General features: G+C 43.1%; 1 protein-coding gene across 4 annotated transcripts in view; it reads right to left on the bottom strand.

Annotated features, from left to right (window-relative positions):
• The window catches only part of GNG7 (G protein subunit gamma 7), a 129,093-nt gene that overhangs the window by 92,728 nt on the left and 21,801 nt on the right, over window positions 1-14,564 (bottom strand). For all 4 annotated transcript variants that reach the window (XM_065422022.1, XM_065422025.1, XM_065422023.1 and 1 more), the window contains exon 2: window positions 11,813-11,889. The gene's annotated coding sequence lies outside the window, so the exon portion shown is untranslated. The remainder of the gene's footprint in view (window positions 1-11,812; window positions 11,890-14,564) is intronic.

Genomic DNA, 14,564 nt, shown 5'->3' with positions numbered 1-14,564 from the left:
ACTGTGCATATCTCTCTATCAGTGTTATAGAGGGCGAACAATTTATGAGTTTGCCCTGCATAAACTTTATGCAGGGTAAAACGGATTTATCTGGGTTTAGACCCCATTGGGAGTTGGGCATCTGAGTGCTAAAGACAAGCACACTACTGAGAGCTGTTTTCAGGTAAACTTGCAGCTTTGGGACAAGTGATTCAGACCTTGAGTCTTTGTTAGAGCAGACTGGAGTGTCTGGCTCAGCAAGACAGGGTGCTGGAGTCCTGAGCTGGCAGGGAAAACAGAAGCAGGGGTAGTCTTTGCACATTGGGTGGCAGCTCCCAAGGGGGTTTCTGTGATCCAACCCGTCACATAGACTTCATCCCTCCAAGAACAAACCACCAGAGGGACAATAAAATAATTCAGTAACTGGATTCCTAGAAAAGCCTCGCTAGGCTCCCAACCTACCCAATCTTTATAACGGCACCACAGAATTTGGTTCACAGTAATATAGGGCCACAGGAGTGTAAGTAGTGCAAGCAATGCACTACTTTTCTGCTTTTCCCGATGAGATTTAAATGAAAAAATTAGCATCCATTCCAAAGCTGGCTCAGAACTACTGCATGCAGTTTTACACCATGGAATAGCAGAGAACATTAGGGGCTTCTAATCTGCAAACAGCTTTAAATAGTCAGTTACTTGGACCCTGCAAAGTATGCACAGTTGTTTAAATGCTTCTGGTGTTCAGTAAGAGGTGATAAATAGTGAAGTGATAAATAGCAAGCTGCTAAAGGAGTCAACCACAATTTTCAGACTGCAGAAGGAAGCTCAAGGGTTGCTTTATTTGAAGACTTAACTCTCTCACCAGAACTCATCTACCTTTTGGCTAGAGATGAAGCTGTGCTGAGTAGAACCAACGGGTCCCCGCATGGGATATGACCATAAGAAGAGATGTGAGGCTCCCTGCGCACTGACATTTTTGAAAGTTCAACAAGTGACTGTGAACAAGCACTGTACCCCCCTCTGGGGGTATGTTAAAGCACATAGAAGAGCATATGTTTGCGCTCAAGTTATGAACACCAAACACGAACTTCCTAAAATGTTTACACCTAATTAATGGAAAAACTGAAGTGATACAAACAAGTGCTCACCTCAGGTTTACTCTTCTATCAGTGATTATCAGAGCTTCCTTAACGTGCCATTTTGAAAAGAAACATATATTACCCCCAGGCTGATGTGTGTTCCTTATGCCTGAACTGTTCATCTGAATGAATAGCATTACCCAGCTCACAAAACTCTTAGGATTCCAACAGGCACCCTTAATCTTTTAACAGTTATAAAGCTCATTTATTTTACAATCACCAGGTCCACGTTCTCCACCATAATGGAGTACCAGGCCAGCTTGTTACAAAAGCCCTAGAGCAATTTCAGAGGCTGTTCCTTTCTGCAATCCATCTTTTGGATAAGTATAATTGTTACTTACTTTCCACTAATCTAGTGAGCAGCAGATGCATAAGCCATTCAGAAATCTTTGGCCGGCAGAAGGGAGGTGACCCCAAAGTTTACACAGGAAGGGCAAAGCAGGCAGATGCAATTGTGGTATGGATTCACTTACTGAACCAGCTGGCTGAATGTAGGGAATAGTTCAACTGTAACAACCTCCTCCACACACAAAGTGGCATGTTAAGGGTTTTAAATCAGCTGCTCTAGCTCGTGTTTCCAATCCCAGAAAATACACTTCCAAAATCCAAAGCCTTCCAAAAAATGTTAAACCTTTTATTACATATCAATTGCAGCAAGCCATATTGAGAAAAGAGGGGCAGTGGAAACATTTGATTAATATTTCCCTATGGTAGTTTAAAAAGGAACAGCTCAGATTCCTGGCAATATTTTCAAATGCTTTTGTAAGGGTTTTAAATTACTCCCTTAGGCCTGCTCTACACTTACCCCCCAAGGCGAAGTAAGGTACGCAAATTCAGCTACGTGAATAACGTAGCTGAATTCGACATACCTTACTTCGAATTTACCGCGGTCCACACGCGGCAGGCAGGCTCCCCCGTCGACTTGGCGGTACTCCTCTCGCCGAGCTGGAGTACCGCAGTCGACGGGGATCACTTCCTGGTTCGATTTATCGCGTCCACACCAGACGCGATAAATCGAACTCGGAACTTCGATCCGCAGCCGTCGAACTACCGGGTAAGTGTAGACTAGCCCTTAGATTGTGAGCTCTTCAGGGCTGGTACCATTTATACAGCACCTAGCGCTATGGGGTCCCAAACCTGACTGAAGCAACTGGGCACTTCAATATAGATGTTATATTCGTTATTAATGAGGAAGAGGGAAAGCAGCACATGCCTACAATCAGCAGGCAAATCATATGTTTGGACTACTAGCTTCATGTGTCCTTCCAAGATACTTCAACCAGGTAACACACATCTAGCAAGACCCCCTTACAAGAATTTTACTTTAGGAGTCACAAACTGCTGTTTTGTTTACTCTGAATAAAAGCTTGCTGCTGCAGTTTGTTTTCCCCCTCACTGGCTTGTAAACAGTGCAAGCACTGTCAGATACTAAACACAGGGCTGATTAATAACATGTGTGGCTGCTGTAATGTTCATGCATATTCAGTCCAAAAGTCTGCACAAAAATCTAGGGGTGAGAGCGTTAGCATAATCCGGAACAATTCTCAGAAATACTAACCCCTCTTCAAGTCTTCCTGATAAACAGAGCGCCACCTTTGGTGTTTTCCACAGAAATAAGCCTTTTGTTTACAGGGCTTGCAGAATTCCACTCCAAGGGCTAGCCTGTTCCGAAAGAGGGAAAACAAGCCTGACCTCGGATTGCTGAAACAAACACTGCTCCCTCCCTCCCCACACCATCACTCCCAGTGCAAAGGTAAAAGCACAAGACATCATGCAGTGTGACCAAGCTGATTGAGAACAGAAAGAATGACAGCAAGAAATCCTGTTTATTGCCAATAGCCCTGCAGGGAAAAACAAAAATCCCAGAGCCAAGAGGATGCATTGCATTGGATGCACTCCTAATTTAGTTCACCAGGCTATGTTGATTGTTCTCATCATTTCTTAGCTGGTGAAAGGTATGCAGGAAGGCAAATGGCCCACCAGTATATTAACTGCAGTACTCACTGTTTATCACAGCCCTCACACTGAAGGCATGGGACAGACATCCCACCTTTCACTCATTACCAATAGGCTCTGAAAGACCCCTAATGAGGGGGGCTGGTGGGCGGGAGGTTAGCAGGAGATCCCCGTGGCAAAGTCTTGTGATGTTATCGATTTTTATCTTGGGATTTTGTTAAACGTCAACATTTGTCTTTTATTTATTTATTTATTTTTAAAGCGTCAGCCTTCTGGAATATTGTGATGAAAGAATCTTGGGGGTTTGGTTTTTAAGTTTCTAGCCCTTGTGGATTCAGGGGGAAAAAGCTTGAAAATGAGCCTGAGCGTAACCTAAAAGACCAAAAAGGCCAACAGAAAAGGACCTCCCACCATCACCTTTTATTTGTACATCTCACAATGGGGGGGGGACAGGAAGAGGGCTGACATGATTTTTGAACATGTGAAGTCGGCAATATATCCTTTGCACTGACTCCAGCTACAGGCACTCCACCCAGCCCCGTGGCAGGATAGCTTGTTTCACAACAGCAAAACAGCTTGACAGCAGTTTTATGAATTGACGTTTCAGTGCTTATGGTTTTGTGTAACTTCAGATTGTATACAACGGCCATTTGACCAGATGGCGAATCAGTTTATTATTTGTATCACAATAGCACCAACAAGTCCCAATCCAAATCAAAGCCCCATTGTGCGAGGCACAGTACGTGCCCCCAAAGAATTTTCAGTGGACAGAGTGGAGGGGAAATAGGGGTGAAGTAACTTGCCCAAGTTCACAGCTGGTCAGTGGCACAGTGGAACCTAGATCTCCCAACGCCCAGGCTAGTGCTCCAGCCACTGGACAATACTGCAGGCATTGAGATGTAATAGGTACCAACTCATGGAAGACCAAGATGTCAGATGGCAAGAGGTTTACTTGTTAGTTGCAAACAGGATTTCACTTGCTACATTACTAATCAAGTAACTTAGGGACATGTTACATAGTGTACCAATAGGCTAATTAAAGCACCACTAATATTAATTAATTGACTCAGACACCAAGACACATCCTCACATGATTTTGATTCACGGTAGTCCTGCAATTGTGAGGTAACCATCTAGGAAGGAGGTCAGTATGGCTCACCTTGTAATATTCACTTCTGGGCTAGAAGGTCACAAGCCCAAGGCCCATACCAGGGCTTTGTACTTCACTGTTACATCAGCATTACGTAAGCATAAAGGGGGTGATGCACTACTGAAGGAGCAGTTGCTCAGGAGAGATATTCCACAGACAATGGTCTTAGCTGGACAATAAGAATGCTCTTTTTAATTCTGGTATGTAGTGCCGGGATAGCAATCTAGTGGCAGACCAAGTTACAAATCATGTCACTTTTCTAAGAAGCCCCGTAGATTAAAATCAGCATTGTCAGACAGTTTTAGGTGGACAGCTAACACTACACGTCGGGTATGCTTACCCCAATTACAGGGGAAGCTGAGCCTCCCACCATCGGAGTCCCCAAAAGATCAGCAACTTTTGAATCTTTCCTCATCCCAGCAGTCTTCACGTTTTCCAAAGCCAAGAGTATGACCCAGAATTCTCAGTAAGAAGCAGCTGCCACAGCCATTCTGCAGGTGTTAGATTCTAGAGCAAGTTGCCATTTGTGAAGGGGTTAGGAAGCTTGTTCTGGGAACTGGCTCTGAAGATAACGGATTCCTGAAAATGGCAGGCTTGGAAAACAAAAAGGTGGCCGCCTCTCTCCTCTCCTACTGCTCTGTAGTAATCCATACATCAAGGGATCAATATTTAGAGATGGAAATCCACAGGAACCATTCAAACAACCAGGAAATATGCTACTAAACTCCAGTCACACCTGCTTGTGGGCGTCTCAGCAAGCCAGTAGGAAACATTCTAAACAGGGCAGCTGCTGGAAGACAGGGAGAGCGGTCTGATGAGCCTGTGCTCCCTGCATCTAGGAGAAGGGGATTTCTGCATGTGTAGTGGTTCCAAAGGGGGTCCTAGTGGGAAGGTGCACAGAGTAACAGGTAACAGAAGCGATAAAGAAGTTGTCCGGAGACTGAGAAGCTATGGGGAAAGAGGGATTTAAGTAGCCAGGAGCTCCTGCAGAAAGGAGAAGAGGTTAAAAAAAAAAAAAAGATAGCCAGCATACCCTCTCAGAAAGACACCCTCTTTGATGTTCAAGGCAAGCACATGATGGCAACCACATTTGCCTACTCAATCATTTCACTGCCAGTATCTTAGTAGTTTCTTTGTAAAGCATTCTGGGACACTGAGAATGAGAGATGATATATGACCATGCAACCATGGTCTTAGGCTTTGTCTTTCTATTAATGAGCAATAGGGAAAAAGTTTATACACAATAAACCCTGCAGATAGCCACATTCTATCTGCAAGAGTTTATTCTTTAAAGAAACAGGACAAGCTAATTCCATGGCAAATACTTGGGGTTATATACCCTGCTTAATAATATCTTGTTATGCTCTTCCCCAAGGCTTTAAATAGCTAACACTGCAGATCACTCAGGAGAGGACAGCATCCATGGAAAGAACAGAACTTGTGTTTCACTGGTAACGCTGAAAACTATTTTCAAAAACATTAACAGGGATGCCAGTTTCCTCAAACTGGTTGGAAAAGTAACTAGGGGAAGAAGTGTGTTACAGGAATAGTCCTTTCCTTGGCTAAGAAATGTACTAAATGATTTCCAGATCTTTTCAGTCTCTATCATCATCAAAAGCAACCTTTTTCTTTCCCCTTTTAGGGAAAAGTGGGTTGTGGGGAGGAGAGAAGATGAAGAGAAACACACGCCCAGGATATAAAACAGTAAAAGACAGTCCATGATTTGGCAAAATAGCTTCAGTCTAAGGTCACTTGCAATTTCCGTCATAAAAAAAAGTGTTTAACTCACCATTGTATTTGGCACACGTTCAAGCTGGGAGTTTGTTTTCAACAAGTTTATTTAGCTTTTGATTAACAGGGTGAAAAAAATGTCTGCTGTGTAACGGATGAGATTTAAATTAAAATTTTATTCATAATAAATACTTCAGAGAATTTTTAGTTTGGACAAATGGCTTTGGGTGTTAAAGGCAGCCCAGTAACTGTTTAAAATATCTTGCATTTGCAGCCTCTCATTAGAGGAGCTCTTAGCAGTTTAAAAATACTAACTTAACACCTATCTCAGGTAAGTACACTGCATTCAAAGTGACATGCCACTGAGACGCCTCAGAGTTGGGACAATTTTAAAGTGCATACCAATCTACCACAGTTTAAGAGAGGAATTGGAGGAAGAACAGTATTCAGCTGAAGTTGAAGAGAATTAAAAAAAGATACAATAAGTTCCAAAGCTGAAACTTAGATGGCACAATGAAGTTAACAATTCTTAAAGCACCACGTGATCTTTAATTACACGTGGTCAGGTTTTAGCTCGTATCTAAGGACTGGCACCTGAAGGGTATATTTTAATATAGCCTTATCCATAGGCTGTATATACAATGCTCTGCATTGTGTATTTAACATGATGTGCACTGTAACCACTCCAGACTAAGACTGGCAAATATTAGGCCAAATGTAATGGCACACAGGTTCCTGTAATGAAATTAATGAACCAGAGGTAAGTCTGATTTGCCTCCAAACCAGTGTCAAACTACACCTAAAGTAAGGTGCCCCTACTTTCAGAATAGACCTTAATTCATCATTAGAGAAACTACAAATTCAGTTTTTAAATACAGAATTGAGGGATTACAAGAGAGATTGAGAAGGAAAAAACAAATCTCTTTAGCAAATAGGGAAAGACATGGAAACAAGGTTAACAGTGTTGTTTTAGGCCTTGGCTACACTGGCGCTGTACAGCGCTGCAACTTGCTGCGCTCAGGGGTGTGAAAACGCCCCCCCCCCGAGCGCAGCGCTGTAAAGCGCCAGTGTAATCAGCGCCTGCAGTGCTGCACGTTCGCTTGCAGCGCTGCAAGCTATTCCCCTCGGAGAGGTGGAGTACTTACAGCGCTGCGAGAGAGCTCTCGCAGCGCTGGCGGCGTGACTACACTCGCGCTTCACAGCGCTGCCGTGGCAGCGCTGAGAATTGCCAAGTGTAGCCAAGGCCTTAGATTTGCACGTTTCTCCCAGAACAGGTTTCATTTCAATGTGCTTTCATATTATACAAGTGCCCTAACTTCTAGAGGCTGATCTGAAGCCAATGAGCTATTTCAGAGAGTCCATTAATAAGGAAACTAGATAAATGCCTTAATGAATCTTGGGAACACACGATACTCTGGATACAACAGTGATAACTGGAACAGGGCAACATAATTCCTGCTGGATCTAGGTCAGCAACAGAGCAATCTTCATTTAACTCCAGGAAGAGGACAAGAATCACCAGAATTTAAAAAAAATAATAATAATTTAAAAAAAATAAAATAAAAAAGTGAGCCTGCTGGATGAAGATTGTTGTATTTTAAAGACATACTCGTAGCACAGAGCGCTCTGAATGAGTCCATTGATGGAGCACTGGTTATTCATCTAGAAGAGCTGAATGGAACAAAAGCGTTCTCTTAAATGCATCCTGAAAATAGAAGCCAAATCTAGCAGTGACATTTCAAACATGTGCCCTACTTCAGGAATAAATTCAAGAGGGGGGGAAAAAATGCCACACAGCAGGGGTAGGAAGCTAAGCTAAAGAAAAAGTATGAGCCCCCCCAAACTCACCACTCTATTGAATATGTAATTTTTATTTCACTGTGCAGGGGTTTACATAGACAGTGTCTATACATTGAAATATACTTCCCGTTTGCAGTTATAAAATTAGCACCTACTAGAGAGATTACCAGTTGGCAATATGTTAACCTCTGGGCCAGACAAGCCGATACTAATGCAACATGCAGTGATCAACAGAAAATTAGTCCATGAATGCTTTGACTCAATCCAGCCCACAGGAGGGCACTCTCCTCCAATTCTGTGAATGCTGCATGGGATACATTTCCTGCACATCAAATTCAGTTCTAGCACACTAGGTGGCCAATAGAGAAATGGAGGAGGAAAACAAAACAAAAAACAAAACAAAAAAAGTGTTGATTTACATTCTGCCCTTGAAGTGAAGCAGGTTGGGGGACATTTTGGTTGTTAACACACAGCAACAGGAAGTTACTCCATTTCTGCTACCATTTGGAGAAAGCAGGCGGAATTGCCAGTCATACAAACATGGACAGCTCTAACCACATTTAGTTGGTACAACCATCACTTGGGCCTCATTTTAGCCAGTGAATGCCTGCTAACATATCCAGGGACCAAAGATCTTTCTTAGATAACTGGCAATTGTCTCGTTAGACTGACCTCACACTTGGCAAGACAACTCCCATCCTTTCTTGTATTTATACCTGCTCCTGTATTTTCCACTCCATGCATCTGATGAAGTGGGCTCTAGCCCACGAAAGCTTATGCCCAAATATATGTGTTAGTCTCTAAAGTGCCACAAGGACTCCTAGTTGTTTTTGCTGATACAGACTAACACGGCTACCACTCTGAAACCTGGCAAATGACTGATTCCACTACTTTAAAAGCACTAGCAGCTTTCCTGTATGCTGCAAAGCACAACTCTCATGGACACACTGCCCTCTTGTGGCAATTCTAAAGTCTTTAGCCAGAGTCTATTACCAGCGACAGGAAAAGACACTGGGGACAAGCACACCAATGGCATCGTTCTCTTAAAAATATTGGAATGTGCACATCAGAACCAGCAAACTGTTTTGTGAAAGCGCCTCTCCTCCAACTTCCTTGCTGACAAGCTCAATCTATTTGATTTCTAGTTTGTTTGGCTTTCAGTTCCATGAGGACTTAAGACAGTATGAGGATAGGTCACCTGAATGAAGGGGACAGGTTTAAAGAGGTACCACCCGCAAGGCAGGTCAGTTTTACTTAATAACCTTAACATTATTTTAAGTTACCATATCACTGCTTTAGGATCCAAGGGGGGGGGGGGGGAGAAAATCATTGCTTGACAAAGCAGTGACTATGAAGGAGTAATCTATATAGAAATATCTGAAGAGTGTACACATCTGTGACGTTATTGACATAAACTGGGACCATATAGATCATTGTTGCAACCAAGGTCCTGTAGTGGCACCCAAATCTTGTATAAAGGGGGTCGAATGGGGTGTCTAAGACAAGGTTATGGTTTACTGGTTATGATTATGCTGTCTATATGTGTGTATCAGTTTTGTAGTTGAAGTTATGAATATTGGCTCTATACTGTCTGTATGGCAAACTTATGCTATGCTTCTGGGTGACATCCCAGAGAAGCTGGGATTAGCTCTGCCTCGCCTGCTTGATGGCCCATTAAGGACCATCAGCTATACAATGGACCCATTGAGAGAAGGCAAATATGCCTTCAGACTCAGCAAAGTATGCAGGAACTGGCCCACGTGACTCCAGACTCCATCTTGCTGTAATTTTCCACAGTAAGAACAAAGAGGTGTTCTTACACCAGGAAAAGACTATACAAGGCTGATGCCTCATCTCCATTTTGTCTTCAATCCTGCTTCTTACCTCTGGAAGGACTTTGCTACAAGCTGAAACTTTGAACAAAGGACTGAACGACCCATCCCAGCGGGGGATGTATTCCAGAGACTTGATTTGAACCTGCAGTTTATTCTATCACTGCTGCAAGCCTGAACCAAGAACTTTGCCATTACTGTATGTAATTGATTCCATTTAACCAATTCTAACTCTCATCTCTATCTTTTTTCTTTTATGAATAAACCTTTAGATTTTAGATTCTAAAGGATTGGCAACAGCGTGATTTGTGGGTAAGATCTGATTTGAATATTGACCTGGGTCTGGGGCTTGGTCCTTTGGGATCAGGAGAACCTTTTTTCTTTTACTGGGGTATTGGTTTACATAACCATTTGTCCCCTTAACGAGTGGTACTGGTGGTGATACTGGGAAACTGGAGTGTCTAAGGAGATTGCTTGTGAGACTTGCGGTTAGCCAGTGGGGTGAGACCGAAGTCCTCTTAGTCTGGCTGGTTTGGTTTGCCTTAGAGGTGGAAAAACCCCAGCCTTGGGCTGTAACTGCCCTGTTTGAGCAATTTGTCCTGAGTTGGCACTCTCAGCTGGGTTCCGCCAGAACCGCATTGTCACAACATCAAGGAAGGCAAATCAAATATTTAGTATTTGAAAAGTCTTCCCTGTATTTCCCAACAAAAAACTACCAGAGAATGGATAGATTTGGTGTGCTCCCTCAGAAGCCAACTATCCAAAACTTGGCTAAGCAATGAAAAAAAAATTGTGGAAAGCAAAGGGGACATGTGAACATCAAGGAGGAAGAGGAACTTAGGAGGATACAGCCCCCGGGAGGTCTCAACCTAGCATAATGGGATAAAATACAATGGAAAACTTAGGCTGAACAGGAAAGTAATCTGAACAGCACAATCCAGTAGCCTGTTGAACAATCTGCCGAAGAAATCACCCCATAAACAAAGATTTAACACTAGCCTGTACAAAGCACGAGAAAGGGTTCAACAATCCTGCATTGTCTCTTGGGGATGGACTAGATGATTTAACAAGCAAGCAGTCAGGTATGGGAAAGCATTACGGTTTTATGAACCATCATTTTTCATTTTCTATGGAACAATAAGGGGAAGGACGGTGCAGGGGTTAGGGCACTAGCGTGGGATTTGGGAAACCTTGTTTTGACTTCCTGCTCAACCATAGACTCTTTTGTGTGATCTTGGGAAAGTTACTGAGTCTTTTTATGCCTCAGTTCCCGGTCTGTAAAACCCAGGTAGCAATGTTTCCCTGCTTTACAATAGGATGGTGAGGCATTCAGATACAATGGTCAAGGGGGCCATGTAGACACCTTGTAAAGCCAGAAGTTGGCCTTTTTGTAATGTTTCACATTAAGGGGCTGTTTGTGCACTGTGCCCTTCAACAAGTCTCTACACCCTATTCTTATAGGCTTCACAGACGACAAATTCTAAATCTGTAGATGTGACCTAACCGTTTATACTGTTCAATCAATTATCCTTGTGACGCTCAATTCAGGCTGCTGCTTGGGGTTCTCGAGAAGACCCAAGATCTATCATGTTCATACTATTATCCAAAAGTTAGAGAACTGTAACAATCCTTTCTTACTAAAAGATGCCTGAAGTGCAGTCACAACTTGACATCATCCAAAGACAGCAAATGGCAGCTCCAGCATTTCAGGATGCAGCCCTAGCACAATGCATGAAGATTTAGCGTTTAACTGCTATTAGCCCAAAAGGTAGTTGTTCAAATAAATCGCTGTACAGAGTGTTGAAAATTTACTTTTAGGGATAGAAACAGCTTTCTGCAACAATCGGCTGGATACACAACTATTTAAAGTTCGCAGCAAGAAAAGTGTCACACAGAGCATCTGGATTAGGGCAGCAGGCAGTTAACCCTTTAAGGGAACTGGCACTACCCAATCTCACACATACATTCCTCCCCGCTCCTCCCTGCCCGATATCCCCTAGTATCTTTCCATCTAAACCCATATCCTTTATAGGGAAAAGAACAAAATACAGAACAGAACATACAATCACCATTTGACAAACCTGCGGCAAGTCTTATCTGCCCTGGCGGTCTCTCTGATTGGATTCTAAGCATACTGGTACCACCCTCCTCAAGCCATGGGCAAGTCATTAAGAGGCATAGCAGTTATTTTAGGTGCGTGTTGTGGTGCACTGTAACACAAAATGTACCTGTTTAGAGGATGTCAAAACTACTGTTTTCAGCACCAAGGTAGCTGATTTCTCTGGCTTGACTGAAGACACTTTTCCTTTAAAAAAAACAAAACAGAAGAGAAGAGAATTTACAATGATCAAGACATGGTTACCGTGTTTGACAAGAAACATAATTTGCACTGAATATACTTTGTAGCTGTCTGCTCCCAGAACAGTGGATGTCCTGTGCAGTACTAAAGCATAAAGACACTGAGCCCAACTAGATACTGTATTTCCTTCTTGGCAGGCATTTATTATATGAAGGCCACACACGGATTAGCTACTAGCCAAGTGGGTAAGAGAGCGCCTCTTTGCACTGATAGATCAGAGATTGTGGGGGATAGAGAATATTCCCCCCCCCCCATTAAACCATTTAAGTTTTGATGGTGCAAAAATAACTATGATGTACATTTTAGCTTATTGTTTCATGCTGGTTGGCTGAGACTTTGATCACTGGCATCAACACAGGCTGGAGCTCTGTGACCAAGTAATTCTTACTTATGCCTGCAGATGGCTACTTCACCAAAACAACTGCCATTCATAAATACAGGGTTTGTTTGTTGTTTAAATCTATTGTTAGGCATGTAAGGAATGAAGAAATATTCCAAGTGCTTAGTCAGCCAGTGAGGTATCAGAGAACTTCTCTCCTGCTGACGAGAGTGATATGGATACGATGGAACTGATCACGTACACATTATGCTTTTCTAAAGACGTAAAACAGAAAATTTCAAAGAAAGACCAGAGAAATCAGCCAAAACTATTAACGCAAAGCCTGTCATGAAGACAGACATTGTCCTAAGAAAAAAATAAAAATGAAGAATTTAGAAAGATTTAGTCATAGGCCACGCCTACAGCAGTATTCCTGTTTGCTTCCTCACCAGAGCAAACATACTAAGTGGATATTTGATTTAAGCCTAATAAATCATAGACAAGAACTTGCAAATAAAACCTTCCAGAATTATGTTTTCAGGTAGAGAAAGTTGCTGAGATACATTTCTCTTGCCACAGAGGGCAGGACATGAAGCAATGGGGTCAAACTACAGCATAGCAGATTTAGATTAAATCACAGGAAAAACTTCCTAATTGTAAGTTCAGTAGGACAATGGAACAAATTGCCTAGAGAAGTCGTAGAAGCTCCTTCACTGGAGGTTTTCAAAAAGAGGCTAGATTAAACCATCCAAGACAAATGGCTGACAACAAATCCTGCATCTTGGCAGGGGGTTAGACTAGATGACCCTTGCAATCCCTTCTAACCCTAGAGTTCTGTGATTCGGTATGACAAATGTATAGCGTACCCTATAAAGTGAGCTGTCTAGATACTTCTCAAACGCAAATCAGACTGGTTGAGGCAACACTGTCTACTATGTTTCAAAATACAGCCAGCCAAGCTGAGACCCCAGAATTATTAGTTATATAAATCAGATATGTTTAATATTTTACAAACATTTAGCTCCATATCTGCTTTTGCAGGAGAGAAAAACCTCATTTCTTGCGCAAAAACTTAACAGTGTTTAATTTATTACCTACTACAATGAAAAACCTTTGGCAAAATCTTGGCTCTTTTGTAGTCAATAGGAGTTGTGTCATTGCCTTCAATGGGGCCAGAATTTCATTCCTTGCATTTACACTGTGTCCAGAGCTTCAAGTGTTATTGAAGTAGTTTAATACATGATGACAGGAAGTTGCCTCAACATTTCCATGACAGCCCTGTGTTCTCAGGGAATGGTTAGCCAACAAGATTCCTCCTGGGCTGGAACCCTCCAGAGAGGTTAAATTTTTTGAGATATTGAGGGGGCAAAGGGAGAACACCACCCCAAAACTGGATTCTTGAATGAAGAAGAGACGCTATTTTTAGCCTTACCACTCTGGACAGTGTGGCTTTAAACGATCCACCATCTTAAATGAAATATCTAAAACTGAGAGAAGTCAGGGAGAGTATAAAGTACTGTCAACTCAGCCCTCCTCACCCATGTCTCAGTATTGCAGCATGACTGGCAAGGTCTCACAGCTGACACATCTAAGCACAACAGGCCTGAGTCAAGAATTAAAGTACTACTGCAGTAAGATGGAAAAAAAACCAGGAAGCTGTGTGTGATAGTTTAAAGGGAGGGAGGGAAATCTGCCGTAATAAAACAAAGTCAGCAATTCTGACTCTCAGGCTCTGTTCCCAGTTGTGCTGCTGACTTGTGCGACCTGTGTCCTCAATTTATCCCCTCTGCTAAAATGCCCTTCTCCCTAGGGTAATGCAGTTCAATGTTCGTCAACCAAACTGATACCCTCTGCTGAAGAGGGGCACCCTATGTGAACAAGTGAATTAAAATGTAGTTGTCTGCTACACCAAGGCTGTGTCAGTGAGTCTCCTTTTACACTGGTATTAATGCTGCTCCACCAGGGGTGACATAGGTAGGAATGCTCATGTTAACAGGGCAATTGCATTTTTACCACTTTAGTCATCTAGACCAGAGGTGGGCAAACTATGGCCCGCGGGACCCTCCTGCCCGGCCCCTGAGCTCCTGGCCTAGGAGGCTAGCTCCCGGCCCCTCCCCTGCTGTTCCCCCTCCCCTGCAGCCTCAGCGCAATGCTCTGGGCAGCAGGGCTGCGAGCTCTTGCCGGGCAGCGCAGCTGCAGAGCTGTGGCCTGACCCCGTGTTCTGTGCTGCACGGAGGCGTGGCTGGCTCCAGCCGGGCAGCGCGGCTGAATGTCCTGGTGCTCTGGCAGGCACGACTGTAGC

Source organism: Emys orbicularis, chromosome 24 (assembly GCF_028017835.1).
Source record: "Emys orbicularis isolate rEmyOrb1 chromosome 24, rEmyOrb1.hap1, whole genome shotgun sequence".
Classification (NCBI taxonomy): Eukaryota; Metazoa; Chordata; order Testudines; family Emydidae; genus Emys; species Emys orbicularis.
Note: the sequence above shows the minus strand (reverse complement) of the source record. Positions and strands in the feature narration are given on the sequence as shown.